The sequence below is a fragment of the Macrobrachium rosenbergii genome, chromosome 17 (genome assembly GCF_040412425.1).
Source record: "Macrobrachium rosenbergii isolate ZJJX-2024 chromosome 17, ASM4041242v1, whole genome shotgun sequence".
NCBI lineage: Eukaryota > Metazoa > Arthropoda > Malacostraca > Decapoda > Palaemonidae > Macrobrachium > Macrobrachium rosenbergii.
Window position 1 is genome coordinate 44,610 of NC_089757.1, and position 16,898 is coordinate 61,507.

Below are 16,898 nucleotides of genomic sequence, written 5' to 3' on the forward strand. Positions count from 1 at the left end.
ACTGGTGTAGAAGGAACAAACTAGCTGATAGTAAAGCAAAGGATGCTGCAAGATGTGATTTCTTAACTAATAAGGTGCCACATTTGGATATGCGTCCAATTATCAGACGATACATTCGAACAAAATGGAAGTAGAGATGGACTTCCTCTATTTTATCAACAAATAGGAAGTACAGAAACATTAGAAAAAGTATGGAATTTTTGAGTTCGGGTTTTAATTGTAACAGAAGATTTGAGACCATCCTAACACGGCTTAGGATTGGCCATACCTGCTTCACTCATAGCTATATTTTAGAGGAGCCAGTGCCCCAGTTTTCGTTCAATGTGGTGGTCAGCTATCCGTTGAGCACATGCTGGTGCACTGTCCTAAATTTATTCGTCCTAGGGCAAAGTACTAACTTGGAAGACTGTCTTAGAAGTTTTAAATAATGACGTTATAGTAGATAACCTTTTGGGCTATCTGAAATAGTCTGGTTATTTTAGTGAGATATGATTTCTGTATATTTAATGAAGATTTTAGTCACATTTATTCATATACTAAGTATATATTTTGAATGTGAAAGTTCAATATATACTTATTTTTTGTTGGTTCTATCAAATATCATTCTTTTTTTGTTGGTTCTATCAAATATCATTCTTCATTTTTGACGTTCATATTTTAACACTGAATTTTACTAGTATATCATCATTCACGTATTCATTATCAATCATATCTATCATTAATTTGTAAATTTCACCTTCATTACGGCGCTGAATAATCCTGATGGGTTCCGGCGCTTGGTCTTCAAGACCTAAATATCGTAATCAATCAATCAAGAGGGCTTTTTTAATATAAAATTAATAAACTGGACTAAACTTCAACCTTTATTGTTATGACTGACAAGAAAACAAGATGTAAATGAACACTGTAAGGGAATAAGTTCATCATACTATTGAAAGGCATTAAATCTTGTTAGTGATATTTCCGGTGGTGGAAGATAACCGTCTTATTTAATTCCTGAGTGTCCGAAAGGCTGAGAAGGACCAGGTTATAGTCGTGCTATATGAGTGCCCATTCATAATCCGCAACGTGGAAAAAATGAAACTGAAAGAAAATTCTAGATACATTATGAATTTAGACTTTTATATCGATACAATAAGTTGTAACAAGACATTTAGCATATAATTTTTTGCCATTTAGAAACATTGCACACCTTTTGAACACTAATAATTTTTGATCGTAAAACTGAATCGTTTTAACACTTTGGATGATGGTCCAGTTGCAAAATACAGCTTAATTCTGATAACACCATCCAGTAGACTCTATCCTTTCAGAGTTAGTATCATTAAATAATGTTAAAAGTTTTGGTACTAAAGAAAAAGGGAAATTTAGGTTGATGAAAGGAAAGAATTTTTTTGTGTGTTAAATGTTAATGAGCATGTCCCGTGTGGTCTAGTGGCTAGATACGCGGCTCTCACCCGCGAGGCCCGGGTTCGATTCCCGGTACGGGAAAGCCTTTTCATTCACTTCAGTCTATACTGAAGGTATAAAAAATGTGATTGATGTAATTGCAGATGTTGTAAGTGGTTTAATAACATGAAAGAGAAATGTAACTGCTATCAATATCGATTCAGTTGGGTGGCATGACAGAGATAAAATGAAGGATGCTCTGAAACAGTACAGGTGGCAGCACATTCCTGGGCACACTGATGTAGAAGGGAACAAACTAGCTGATAGTAAAGCAAAGGATGCTGCAAGATGTGATTTCTTAACTAATAAGGTGCCACATTTGGATATGAGTCCAATTATCAGACGATACATTGAAACAAAATGGAAGCAGAGATGGACTTCCTCTATTTTATCAACAAATAGGAAGTACAGAAACATTAGAAAAAGTATGGATTTTTGGAGTTCTGGTTTTAATGGTAACAGAAGATTTGAAACAATCCTAACTCGACTGTTGGCTTTACCCGCTTCACTCATAGCTATATGTTAGAGGGAGCCAGTGTTAAAGTTTGTGCTATATAAGGTGGTCAGCTATCCGTTGAATTAAATTTATGAATCTAGGAGAGCAAAGTGTTTCCTATTAAATGTAAAACTGGAAAAAAGAAACTGGAAGAATTTCAAATACAGCATTATGAATTATAGACTGATACAATTTTTGAGTTTTAAATAATTTGTTTGTTGAAAAAATGAAACAAAAATAGTCTGGTTTTTTTAGTGAGATATGATTCCTGTATATTTAATGAACAAATTTTTCGATACATTAAGAATAAAAAGACATTTTTGGATTCTGGTTTTAATAATTCTTCATTTTTACGGTAACATTCACGTATTCATTATCAATCATATCATTAATTTGTAAAATTTCACCTTCATTACGAATAATCCTGATGGGTTCCAGCGCTTGGTCTTCAAGACCTAAATAACATAATCAATCAATCAAGTGGGCTTTTTTAATATAAAATTAATAAACTGGACTAAATTTCAACCTTTATTGTTATGACTGACAAGAAAACAAGATGTAAATGAACACTGTAAGGGAATAGGTTTATCATGATATTGAAAGGCATTAAATCTTGTTAGATATTTCCGGTGTTGGAAGATAATTCTTATAATTCAGTGTCCCAAAAGTGAGACCAGGTTAAAGTCGTGCTAATAGTGCCCATTCATAATCCGCAACGTGGAAAAAATGAAACTGGAAGAAATTTCAGATACATTATGAATTTAGACTTTTATATCGATACAATAAGTTATAACAAGACATTTAGCATATAATTTTCTGCCATTAAGAAACATTACACATCTTTTGAACACTAATAATTTTCGAACGTAAAACTGAATCGCTTTAACACTTTGGATGATGGTCCAGTTGCAAAATACAGCTTAATTCTGATAACACCATCCAGTAGACTCTATCCTTTCAGAGTTAATATCATTAAATAATGTTAAAAGTGTTTGGTATTAAAGGAAAAGGGAAATTTAGGTTGATGAAAGGAAAGAATTTTTTGTGTTAAATGTTAATGAGCATGTCCCGTGTGGTCTAGTGGCTAGGATACGCGGCTCTCACCCGCGAGGCCCGGGTTCGATTCCCGGTACGGGAAAGCCTTTTCATTCACTTCAGTCCATACTGAAGGTATAAAAAATGTGATTGATGTAGTTGCAGATGTTGTAAGTGGTTTAATAACATGAAAGAGAAATGTAACTGCTATCAATAACGATTCAGGTGTGGCATGAGAGAGATAAAATGAAGGAATGCTCTGAAACAGTACATGTGGCAGCACATTCCTATGCACACTGATGTAGAAGGGAACAAACTAGCTGATAGTAAAGTAAAGGATGCTGCAAGATGTGATTTCTTAACTAATAAGGTGCCACATTTGGATATGCGTCCAATTATCAGACGATACATTCAGAACAAAATGGAAGCAGAGATGGACTTCCTCTATTTTATCAACAAATAGGAAGTACAGAAACATTAGAAAAAGTATGGAATTTTTGGAGTTCGGGTTTTAATTGTAGCAGAAGATTTGAGGCCATCCTAACACGGCTTAGGATTGGCCTTACCTGCTTCACTCATAGCTATATTTTAGAGGGAGCCAGTTCCCCAGTTTTCGTTCAATGTGGTGGTCAGCTATCCGTTGAGCACATGCTGGTGCACTGTCCTAAATTTATTCGTCCTAGGGCAAAGTACTAACTTGGAAGACTGTCTTAGAAGTTTTAAATAATGACGTTATAGTAGATAACCTTTTGGGCTATCTGAAATAGTCTGGTTATTTTAGTGAGATATGATTTCAGTATATTTAATGAAGATTTTGGTCACATTTATTCATATACTAAGTATATATTTTGAATGTGAAAGTTCAATATATACTTATTTTTTTGTTGGTTCTATCAAATATCATTCTTTTTTTGTTGGTTATATCAAATATCATTCTTCATTTTTTACGTTCATATTTTAACACTGAATTTTACTAGTATATCATCATTCACGTATTCATTATCAATCATATCATTAATTTGTAAATTTCACCTTCATTACGGTGCAGAATAATCCTGATGGGTTCCGGCGCTTGGTCTTCAAGACCTAAATATCGTAATCAATCAATCAAGTGGGCTTTTTTATATAAAATTAATAAACTGGACTAAATTTCAACCTTTATTGTTATGACTGACAAGAAAATAAGATGTAAATGAACACTGTAAGGGAATAAGTTTATCATACTATTGAAAGGCATTAAATCTTGTTAGTGATATTTCCGGTGGTGGAAGATAACCGTCTTATTTAATTCCTGAGTGTCCGAAAGGCTGAGAAGGACCAGGTTATAGTCGTGCTATATGAGTGCCCATTCATAATCCGCAACGTGGAAAAAATGAAACTGAAAGAAATTTCTAGATACATTATGAATTTAGACTTTTATATCGATACAATAAGTTGTAACAAGACATTTAGCATATAATTTCTTGCCATTAAGAAACATTACACACCTTTTGAACACTAATAATTTTCGATCGTAAAACTGAATCGCTTTAACACTTTGGATGATGGTCCAGTTGCAAAATACAGCTTAATTCTGATAACACCATCCAGTAGACTCTATCCTTTCAGAGTTAGTATCATTAAATAATGTTAAAAGTGTTTGGTACTAAAGAAAAAGGGAAATTTAGGTTGATGAAAGGAAAGAATTTTTTTGTGTTAAATGTTAATGAGCATGTCCCGTGTGGTCTAGTGGCTAGGATACGCGGCTCTCACCCGCGAGGCCCGGGTTCGATTCCCGGTACGGGAAAGCCTTTTCATTCACTTCAGTCCATACTGAAGGTATAAAAATGTGATTGATGTAGTTGCAGATGTTGTAAGTGGTTTAATAACATGAAAGAGAAATGTAACTGCTATCAATAACGATTCAGGTGTGGCATGAGAGAGATAAAATGAAGGATGCTCTGAAACAGTACATGTGGCAGCACATTCCTGGGCACACTGATGGTAGAGGGAACAAACTAGCTGATAGTAAAGTAATGGATGCTTCAAGATGTGATTTCTTAACTAATAAGGTGCCACATTTGGATATGCGTCCAATTATCAGACGATACATTGAAACAAAATGGAAGCAGAGATGGACTTCCTCTATTTTATCAACAAATAGGAAGTACAGAAACATTAGAAAAAGTATGGATTTTTTGAGTTCGGGTTTTAATAGTAACAGAAGATTTGAAACAATCCTAACACGACTAAGGATTGGCTTTACCCGCTTCACTCATAGCTATATGTTAGAGGGAGCCAGTGCCCCAGTTTGTGCTCACTGTGGTGGTCAGCTTCCGTTGAGCACATGCTGGTGCACTGTCCTAAATTTATTCGCCCTACGGCAAAGTACTTACTAACTGGGAAGACTATTTTAGAAGTTTTAAATAATGACGTTATGGTAGATAACCTTTTGTGTTATCGGAAAGAATCTGGTTATTTTATTGAGATATGATTTCAGTATATTTAATGAAGATTTTAGTCACATTTATTCATATACTAAGTATATATTTTGAATATAAATGTTCAATATATACTTATTTTTGTTAGTTCTATCTAATATCATTCTTCATTTTTATGTTCATATTTTAACACTGAATTTTACTAGTATATCATCATTCACGTATTCATTATCAATCATATGATTAATTTGTAAATTTCACCTTCATTACGGCGCTGAATAATCCTGATGGGTTCCGGCGCTTGGTCTTCAAGACCTAAATATCATAATCAATCAATGAAGAGGGCTTTTTAATATAAAATTAATAAACTGGACTAAATTTCAACCTTTATTGTTATGACTGACAAGAAAACAAGATGTAAATGAACACTGTAAGAGTTCTGTATGGGAATAAGGTTCTCAAAATATTGAAAGGCATTAAATCTTGTTATTGATATTTCCTGTGTTGGGAGATATCCGTCTTATTTAATTCCTGAGTGTCCGAAAAGCTGAGAAGGACCAGGTTAAAGTCGTGCTATATAAGTGCCCATTCATAATCTGCAACGTGGAAAAAATGAAACTGGAAGAAAATTTCGAGATACATTATGAATTTAGACTTTTATATCGATACAGTAAGTTATAACAAGACATTTAGCATATAATTTTCTGCCATTAAGAAATATTACACATCTTTTGAACACTAATAATTTTCGAACGTAAAACTGAATCGTTTTAACACTTTGGATGATGGTCCTGTTGCAAAATGCAACTTAATTCTGATAACACCATCCAGTAGACTCTATCCTTTCAGAGTTAATATATCATTAAATAATGCTAAAAGTGTTTGGTATTAAAGGAAAAGGGAAATTTAGGTTGATGAAAGGAAAAGAATTTTTGTGTTAAATGTTAATGAGCATGTCCCGTGTGGTCTAGTGGCTAGATATCGCGGCTCTCACCCACGAGGCCCGGTTCGATTCCCGGTACGGAAAGCCTTTTCATTCACTTCTGTCCATACTGAAGGTATAAAAATTTGCCTGATCTCATTGGAGATGTTGTAAGTGCTTTGATAACATGAAAGAGAAATGTAACTGCTATCAATATTGATTCAGGTGTGGCATGAGAGAGATAAAATGAAGGATGCTCTGAAACAGTACAGGTGGCAGCACATCCTGGGCCTTTGGTGTAGAAGGAACAAACTAGCTGATAGTAAAGCAAAGGATGCTGCAAGATGTGATTCCTTCAATCTTTATGCTCAGTAGTGTTAAAGATTTAAGTACCCCTGGGCCCTCTGATGGCATTACAAATTCGCACAGATGACGACTGCTGCTCCAGCACAGAGCAAATCTTCTAGCATGGAAATGGGACACCCTTCGATAATCCAAATCAGAGTGTTTTAAAACCCAATACCTTATAAACTCAAAAAAGAGTATCGACAAGGACTCCAACCTTGACTCACTTCGACTCCTCTTTGGGAGTGAAGGTCAGGGTTCCTAACCATGGAAGCTGACCAAAATATTTCAGCTCTAAAACTAGAAAATTATTTATTAAATAGACACCCAATGACAGATATGTCGTTTAGACAAATAAAGGAAAAACTTGTCTCATAGAAGCCACAACAAAAAGCCAGTCCGAGGACTATTTGTCTTTGAGAAATATAAGACAGTATTAACATAAGAGAAAACACAATACTATGAACAGCATCTAGGTACCATTATACTCTGAAAAACAACAATGAACAGTCAATAAGAAAATGCTATTGGACTTCAAAAGATACCCAAAGGTCCAAGATTGTGAGGTATATGTTGTACCAAGTAAAAACAGCAATAGACAAACATTAAAAATAGCAAAAATAAAAATTTTAGGCCAAAATAGAGAGTTGAGACCCTATATCGCAAAACCACTGCACTATCAAAATTGCAGTAAGTATGGGCACACAGAAAAATTGTAGAAATGAACCGGTATGCGCTTATTGTGGGTCTACTGAACATACCACACAGTGAACTGTGGACAAAATCATCATGCAAGATCCAAAGAATGCATATATTATATATACAATACGGAATTGAAAATACTACAAGAACGAACGGGGATGTCCATAAAAGAGGCTAAGTTGGAATTAAAAGTGAGAGGAATTCAAGATCCGTCTAAGAAACACACGTATTCTTCAATAACGAGCAAAAAATGAAGCAAAAGCGCAAACAGATAGAAGTAACAGAGCACAGAAAAGTAAATCTCAAGAAAAAATTAATAATTTAGAAATAAAAAATAAAATGGTAAAGAATAAAGAAACAGGTACAAATGAGATGGATAATATTTTATCCAATTCATTTGAAATATTAATGCAAATAGAAACAGGAGGATGCTACTACGGAAGTAACAGAGGAGGGTCGTGATGGACTGGAATTAAAGTTTGAAAAAGGCCTTTGGAGAGAATACCACCCAAAACGAAGAAACCAACTGTTATCAGAGAAACATCGGTTAAACCAAAGATAAAGGATGAAAAAGAACAAAACAAAAACAAGCCAAGAATATACCTTTTATTTCAAAATAATAGTAAAACCTATGGAAGCAGATGTTCACAACATTGAAAAAAGTTGAAGAGAACCATGTACTATAGACAACAATAATTATGTCAAGGGAGAAGAGATTACTCCATCTCCAGTAATTGGTACAAGAGCAAATGAAAGAGAAATACACATGATAATAGATGTGGGTGTAATGATTGTTTCATTGAATTATGCAATAACAAAAACAACAAAAGATGGTTTAACAAACATTATAAGAAATTTTATGAAATATAGAAAAAAAGAAACCACGGATTTAAGTAACTATGAAAGGGTGTATGTGCATTTGTTAATTCTAGTATATTATAACGAAAAACAAATGAATGTCGAATAAGTTATTAGATAAAAAGTAGTAAAAGTTTATTCACTATAAAAAAATATTTCAATAGTTAAATTATACAATGGAATGTAAAATGGTCTATAGACCAGATTACACTCTTAGAGAAGTACACGGTTATTAAAAGTATATGAACTAATGATATTATGTTTACAACATGTCAACAAACAATATCAACAATTGGTAAATGTACCTAGCATCAACATCACGAGGAAGAGGGAAATTTAGGTACGGCTATATATGTACATAACAAAGTATATTATGACAAAATACCTGTAAACTTTACTGATCTGCAACATCTAGTATTAGAATACGAATAAAAACAATAATTATGTGTAATTCATAATTTGTACAATCAACCTAATAAAACAGACCTTGACAAACTCAAATTACTTAATAATACCAAGGAACCTACATTAATAGTAGGTGATTTTAATGCCTACAGCCCAATGTGGACTGTAATTGTACAGACTCAAATAGAGCGCAGGAAGCAAATAGAGGAATTGTTAGATTCATATGACATGTGCTGTATAAATGATAATGAATGATCAGCACACGTTTTTCTTAAAACATTATGGAACATTTTCTCAATCGACTTAACTCTGTGTACAAACAAAAAACATAGTAGACAGGATTGGATTGAATATAGTAGACAACTGACATACTAGTGATCATTTCCCCAATATTAATTTCTATTATTACAAAATAATCCTCACCAAGGTCCTCAATATAACATTTATAAAGCAGATTGGGAGCAATATGAATTCCACACTAGGAATATCCCACCATTTGAATATTTGAAAGACCATAATGAAACTAATAAATTTCTTGATTTCATTCCAAATGCTGCTGATAAAGCAATACCAAAATCCAAATCTCATCCAACAAAACACAAAGTCCCATGGTGGTCTGAAAACTAACAGAATTAATAAAATAAAACACCAAATTGGGAGACACTAAATAATTTGAATAGAAAATTCAGTAAAATAACAAAACATTACTGATATTAGAAGAACTCTACAAAGCTGACTATATTATTGGAAATTGATACATTAAAAACCTCTGTACAACACAATATCTGCAAATTTAAAAGAGAAGTAATTCAAGGAAGAATCATTTCATGGAAAAATATGTATCAGATCTCTCTAATACTATTCTTATAAAAATATGGGAAAAATTCAGGAAAATAAATGGTACCCATGTTAAACCACCCAGACATGCCATAATAAAAGATGGGAAAAGAATACTTGATTCTAAAGAAATTAGTAATGTAATAGGTGAAAATTTAGTAAAAGTAAGTAGCAACAAAACTTTTAGATGACCATTTCCGCACAAGGAAACAATATAGAATTAATAACAATAAATTTTGAAACAATAGAAGATATATATTATAATAGAAAATTTAATATGGAAAAGCTAGAATTTGCTCTGTTGAACAGCAATAACTCTGCCCCTGAAAGTGACAGTATTTGTTTTGAAATGATCTACCATTGAGCATCTTTAGCAAAGACATACTTGTTAGAGTTTTATAAATCACTTATGGCATAGAAATTTATTTCTGATGATTGGCATAAAAGCTATAATTATTCCAACTCCCAAACCTGAAAAAGATCCCAGTAATGTAAATAATTACAGACCTATTTATTTAATGTCTTTTTGTGCAAATTACTAGAAATGGTAAACGCTCGGACGAACATAGCACATTCAAGAAAATAAAATTTTGACTCCCACTGAGTTTGGGTCACAGTGTAACAGATCTACATTAGTTTCTCTCTGTAATTTAGGAGACCATATACATAGAGGTTTTGAACGAAAACAAATTGCTGTAGCTGTCTTTTTGACACTGAAAAGCATACGATACTACATGGAGGTATGCTATATTAAAAACTTTACAAAACAACATCATCTGTGGACATTTACCTAGGTTTACACAAAACTTTTTGACAAATCGCAGTTTTCAGGTGAGAATTGATGATGTTCTGTCCAGAACATTTCCTCTTGAAAATGGTGTTCCACAGGGAAGTTACTCTTAGGTGGCACACTGTTTACTTTAACAATTAATGATATCAGTAATAATCACCTATTGGTATTAAAAGTAACCTGTATATGGATGATTTTGCCATATATTATTCAGCATCTCAATAAAACATGCAGAACGAATCTCATTACTAAAAGCATAGTGTAATAGATGAATGGGCTTTATCTGTAGCCTTTAAATTTTTCCATAGATAAAAACCCAAGCAATCATGCTTTTATAAAAATGAAAAGTGGAAAAAGGGTAAGAAATAGAATTAAAAATAAGAAACCATAGTATACCAGTTGGCCAAACAGAAAGGTATTCTTTTAGCATTAATATTTGATACTCACTTGAACTGAAAGCCCACATAACATACATGAAATCAATGTAAAAGAGTATTAAACCTAATTAAAAACTATTGAACACTACTTAGAGCCGATAGACATACCCTTACTTATTGTATAAAGCAACAGTGCTGTCTATCGTTGATTGCGGAAGTGAAATATATGGCTTGGCATCAGACGCAACGCTGAAAACGGTGACCCAGTCCATAATGAAGGCCTTTAGGAATATGTTCAGGAGATTTTCGATCATCAACGTCGTCTTTACATGTTGAGTGTAGTAAACTACCTCTGTCTCTCCATAGAGAGCTAGTAACAATGAAGAGTGCTCTGAGAATTCAGACAAATGATTCTTCAACCAAATAATTATTTGGATTAAGGGATGTGTTTATAAACAAGCATCCACCTCCTTCCTCAATTAGAGCTTTAGAAGATTGTTTGAGTCACTTAAATATATATATGCAATTACCTTTAATATTAAAATTGCCTCCTCCTTGGACAATGAATAAAATGAGAATTTGTACACTCTTGAAATATTTATCAAAGTCATCATTCATATACTCCAGAATACCATAGACAACATGCAGTAGAACATACAATCTAATAAGGTCCACATTACGCAATATACACCGACAGATCTAAGTCACAATATGGAGTGGGATATGCTGCAGTATCCCAAAACAAAACGTATCAGTTCTCTCTACCAGACAAAGCCTCAGTATTTACAGCTGAGTTATGTGCAATAATATCAGCCATAAAAATAATTAGAGAAGTCTCATGTAATAATTTTGTGAATTATAGCGACTCCAGAAGTGCTATAGAAGCCATTCAAAGCTATATAAAAAAAACAATATTGTACAACATATAAAGTTCTCACTCCATAAATTGTATAATAAGGGAAAAAATATTGAAATATGTTGGATCCCTGCCCATGTAGGGATTAAGGGAAATGAAGAGGCTGATAAAGCAGCTAAAGAAGCAGTCCATATGACAAGAGCAAATGTAGACATCCCTATTAGTGATTATTCAAGATATATAAAAACAGTCATTGTAAGTAAATGGCAAAATATATGGAACGAAGAACCTGAAAATAATAAATTAAAACAGATAAAATCCAGTGTTAGAAAATGGAGTTCGTCGTATCAGAGAGAGAGAGAGAGACAAGTAATTGATGCGTCTTCAAATAGGGACATACTAATTGACACATTACGACATTTAATGAACAGTCCATGTGGCCCTCCCAAATGCCCAGATTGCAATGTTGATAACAGTTAAGCATGTGTAGTGCATGAATGTCCAGAATATAACCTGCAGCGATTATCAAATTCTTGGAAATAGACCAATAAAAGAAATTTTGTTGGAATCTTTCAACATTTTCAGTAATACCCATTTTAATGTTCATGAGAAGCGTGAGTTGGATAGATAAAATATAAAAATCAATCAGTCAGTATAATGAATTTTAAAACAAGTAAATTTATACTTAATTTATTTTGAATTTTAATATACCTTTTAGTGAGTATATGGAAACATGTGTATAAATGTATTTATTGTGTGAGTGTGTTCCAGTATGAAAATGTATGCCTTTCACAGCTTTTAATTTCATTTTCATTTTCATTCATCATTAACGAGTGACCTATTTGTCCCAGTGCTAGGCGTCTAGCCTAGACTTCATTTCATCCCAATCCTTCAAAATAGGTTAAACTTTTTATAATAATAATACTACTTATGCCCAGAAATGTAGATGTTGCAAAATCCCTTGTGTTCAATAGCCTTATATACTTAGTATATGAATAAATGTGACCAAAATCTTCATTAAATATGCTGAAATCATATCTCAATAAAATAACCAGACTCTTTCCAATCACCCAAAAGGTTATCTACCATAAGGTCATTATTTAAAACTTCTAAAACAGTCTTCCCAGTATGTAAGTACTTTGCCCCAAGGCGAATAAATTCAGGACAGTGCACCAGCATGTGCTCAACGGAAGCTGACCACCACAGTGAGCAAAACTGGGGCACTGGCTCCTCTAAAAATATAGCTATGAGTGAAAAATGAAGGTAAGGCCAATCCAAAAAAAGTGTGTTAGGATTGTCTCAAATCTTCTGTTACCATTAAAACCCGAACTCAAAAAAATCCATACTTTTTCTAATGTTTCTGTACTTCCTATTTGTTGATAAAATAGAGGAAGTCCATCTCTGCTTCCATTTTGTTTCAATGTATCGTCTGATAATTGGACGCATATCCAAATGTGGCACCTTATTAGTTAAGAAATCACATCTTGCAGCATCCTTTGCTTTACTATCAGCTAGTTTGTTCCCTTCTACATCAGTGTGCCCAGGAATGTGCTGCCACATGTACTGTTTCAGAGCATCCCTTCATTTTATCTCTCTCATGCCACACCTGGAATCGATATTGATAGCAGTTACATTTCTCTTTCATGTTATTAAACCACTTACAACATCTGCAATTAGATCAATCACATTTTTATACCTTCAGTATGGACTGAAGTGAATGAAAAGGCTTTCCCGTACCGGGAATCGAACCCGGGCCTCGCGGGTGAGAGCCGTATCCTAGCCACTAGACCACACGGGACATGCTCATTAACATTTAACACAAAAATTCTTTCCTTTCATCAACCTAAATTTCCCTTTTCCTTTAATACCAAACACTTTTAACATTATTTAATGATATTAACTCTGAAAGGATAGAGTCTACTGGATGGTGTTATCAGAATTAAGCTGTATTTTGCAACTGGACCATCATCCAAAGTGTTAAAATCGATTCAGTTTTACGTTCGAAAATTATTAGTGTTCAAAAGATGTGTAATATTTCTTAATGGCAAAAAATTGTATGCTAAATGTCTTTTATAACTTATTGTATCGATATAAAAGTCTAAATTCATAATGTATCTCGAAATTTCTTCCAGTTTCATTTTTTCCACGTTGCAGATTTATGAATGGGCACTCATATAGCACGACTGAAGTGAATGTGGTTTTAACCTGGTCCTTCTCAGCAGGACATTTCGGACACTCAGGAATTAAATAAGACGGTTATCTTCCACCACAGGAAATATCACTAACAAGATTTAATGCCTTTCAATAGTATGATAAACTTATTCCCTTACAGTGTTCATTTACATCTTGTTTTCTTGTCAGTCATAACAATAAAGGTTGAAATTTAGTCCAGTTTATTAATTTTATATTAAAAAGCCCTCTTGATTGATTGATTACGATATTTAGGTCTTGAAGACCAGGCGCCGGAACCCATCAGGATTATTCAGCGCCGTAATGAAGGTGAAATTTACAAATTAATCATATGATTGATAATGAATACGTGAATGATGATATACTAGTAAAATTCAGTATTAAAATATGAACGTAAAAAATGAAGAATGATACTTGATAGAACCAACAAAAAAAAATGAATATTTGATAGAACCAAAAAAAAATAAGTATATATTGAACTTTACATTCAAAATATATACTTAGTATATGAATAAATGTGACTAAAATCTTCATTAAATTTACTGAAATCATATCTCAATAAAATAACCAGACTATTTCCGATAACCCAAAAGATTATCAACTATAACGTCATTATTTAAAACTTCTAAGACAGTCTTCCAAGTTAGTACTTTGCCCTAGGGCGAATAATTTTAGGACAGTGCACCAGCATGTGCTCAACGGATAGCTGACCACCACATTGAACGAAAACTGGGGCACTGGCTCCCTCTAAAATATAGCTATGAGTGAAGCAGGTATGGCCAATCCTAAGCCGTGTTAGGATGGTCTCAAATCTTCTGTTACAATTAAAACCTGAACTCCAAAAATCCATACTTTTTCTAATGTTTCTGTACTTCCTATTTGTTGATAAAATAGAGGAAGTCCATCTCTACTTCCATTTTGTTCGAATGTATCGTCTGATAACTGGACGCATATCCAAATGTGGCACCTTATTAGTTAAGAAATCACATCTTGCAGCATCCTTTGCTTTACTATCAGCTAGTTTGTTCCTTCTACATCAGTGTGCCCAGGAATGTGCTGCCACCTGTACTGTTTCAGAGCATCCCTTCATTTTATCTCTCTCATGCCACACCTGAATCAATATTGATAGCAGTTACATTTCTCTTTCATGTTATTAAACCACTTACAACATCTGCAACTACATCAATCACATTTTTTATACCTTCAGTATGGACTGAAGTGAATGAAAAGGCTTTCTTTCCCGTACCGGGAATCGAACCTGGGCCTCGCGGGTGAGAGCCGCGTATCCTAGCCACTAGACCACACGGGACATGCTCATTAACATTTAACACAAAAAAATTCTTTCCTTTCATCAACCTAAATTTCCCTTTTCCTTTAGTACCAAACACTTTTAACATTATTTAATGATATTAACTCTGAAAGGATAGAGTCTACTGATGGTGTTATCAGAATTAAGTTGCATTTTGCAACTGGACCATCATCCAAAGTGTTAAAGCGATTCAGTTTTACGTTCGAAAATTATTAGTGTTCAAAAGATGTGTAATGTTTCTTAATGGCAAAAATTATATGCTAAATGTCTTGTTATAACTTATTGTATCGATATAAAAGTCTAAATTCATAATGTATCTCGAAATTTCTTCCAGTTTCATTTTTTCCACGTTGCGGATTATGAATGGGCACATATATAGCACGACTTTAACCTGGTCCTTCTCAGCTTTTCAGACACTCAGGAATTAAAAAAGACGGTTATCTCACAACACAGGAAATATAAATAACAAGATTTAATGCCTTCCAATATTATGATAAACTTATCCCCTTACAGTGTTCATTTAAATCTTGTTTTCTTGTCAGTCATAACAATAAAGGTTGAAATTTAGTCCAGTTTATTAATTTTATATTAAAAAAAGCCCTCTTGATTGATTGGTTACGATAATTAGGTCTTGAAGACCAAGCGCCGGAACCCATCAGCATTATTCAGCGCCGTAATGAAGGTGAAATTTACAAATTAATGATATGATTGATAATGAATACGTGAATGATGATATACTAGTAAAATTCAGTGTTAAAATATGAACGTAAAAATGAAGAATGATATTTGATAGAACCAACAAAAAAAATGATATTTGATAGAACCAACAAAAAATAAGTATATATTGAACTTTTATATTCAAAATATATACTTAGTATATGAATAAATGTGACTAAAACCTTCAGTAAATATACTGAAATCATATCTCACTAAAATAACCAGACTCTTTCAGTTAACCCAAAAAGTTATCTACCTTAACGTCATTACTTAAAACTTCTAAAATAATCTTCCAAGTTAGTAACTACTTTGCCCTAGGACGAATAAATTTAGGACAGTGCACCTGCATGTGCTCAACGGATAGCTGACCACCACAGTGAGCACAAACTGGGGCACTGGCTCCCTCTAACATATAGCTATGAGTGAAGCGGGTAAAGCCAATCCTTAGTGAGTTAGGATTGTCTCAAATCTTCTGTTACCATTAAAACCCGAACTTCAAAAATCCATACTTTTTCTAATGTTTCTGTACTTCCTATTTGTTGATAAAATAGAGGAAGTCCATCTCTGCTTCCATTTTGTTTCAATGTATCGTCTGATAATTGACGCATATCCAAATGTGGCACCTTATTAGTTAAGAAATCACATCTTGAAGCATCCTTTGCTTTACTATCAGCTAGTTTGTTCCCTCTACATCAGTGTGCCCAGGAATGTGCTGCCACATGTACTGTTTCAGAGCATCCCTTCATTTTATCTCTCTCATGCCACACCTGAATCGTTATTGATAGCAGTTACATTTCTCTTTCATGTTATTAAACCACTTACAACATCTGCAATTACATCAATCACATTTTTATACCTTCAGTATGGACAGAAGTGAATGAAAAGGCTTTCCCGTACCGGGAATCGAACCCGGGCCTCTTGGTGAGAGCCGCGTATCCTAGCCACTAGACCACACGGGACATGCTCATTAACATTTAACACAAAAAATTCTTTCCTTTCATCAACCTAAATTTCATTTTTCTTTAGTACCAAACACTTTTAACATTATTTAATGATATTAACTCTGAAAGGATAGAGTCTACTGGATGGTGTTATCAGAATTAAGCTGTATTTTGCAACTGGACCATCATCCAAAGTGTTAAAACGATTCAGTTTTACGATCGAAAATTATTAGTGTTCAAAAGGTGTGT

The 16,898-nt window shown here is 33.6% G+C and overlaps 4 non-coding genes across 4 annotated transcripts; 3 read left to right on the top strand and 1 right to left on the bottom strand.

Annotated features, from left to right (window-relative positions):
* Window positions 1–1,420: 1,420 nt before the first annotated feature.
* On the top strand, window positions 1,421–1,491 carry TRNAE-CUC (transfer RNA glutamic acid (anticodon CUC)). The gene has a single exon. It is a non-coding gene; the product is annotated as a tRNA-Glu (tRNA).
* A 1,520-nt stretch (window positions 1,492–3,011) lies between these two features.
* On the top strand, window positions 3,012–3,083 carry TRNAE-CUC (transfer RNA glutamic acid (anticodon CUC)). Its single transcript has one exon. It is a non-coding gene; the product is annotated as a tRNA-Glu (tRNA).
* A 1,611-nt stretch (window positions 3,084–4,694) lies between these two features.
* On the top strand, window positions 4,695–4,766 carry TRNAE-CUC (transfer RNA glutamic acid (anticodon CUC)). The gene has a single exon. It is a non-coding gene; the product is annotated as a tRNA-Glu (tRNA).
* Window positions 4,767–14,919: 10,153 nt separating this feature from the next.
* TRNAE-CUC (transfer RNA glutamic acid (anticodon CUC)) lies at window positions 14,920–14,991 on the bottom strand. Its single transcript has one exon. It is a non-coding gene; the product is annotated as a tRNA-Glu (tRNA).
* Between the last annotated feature and the right edge of the window lie 1,907 nt (window positions 14,992–16,898).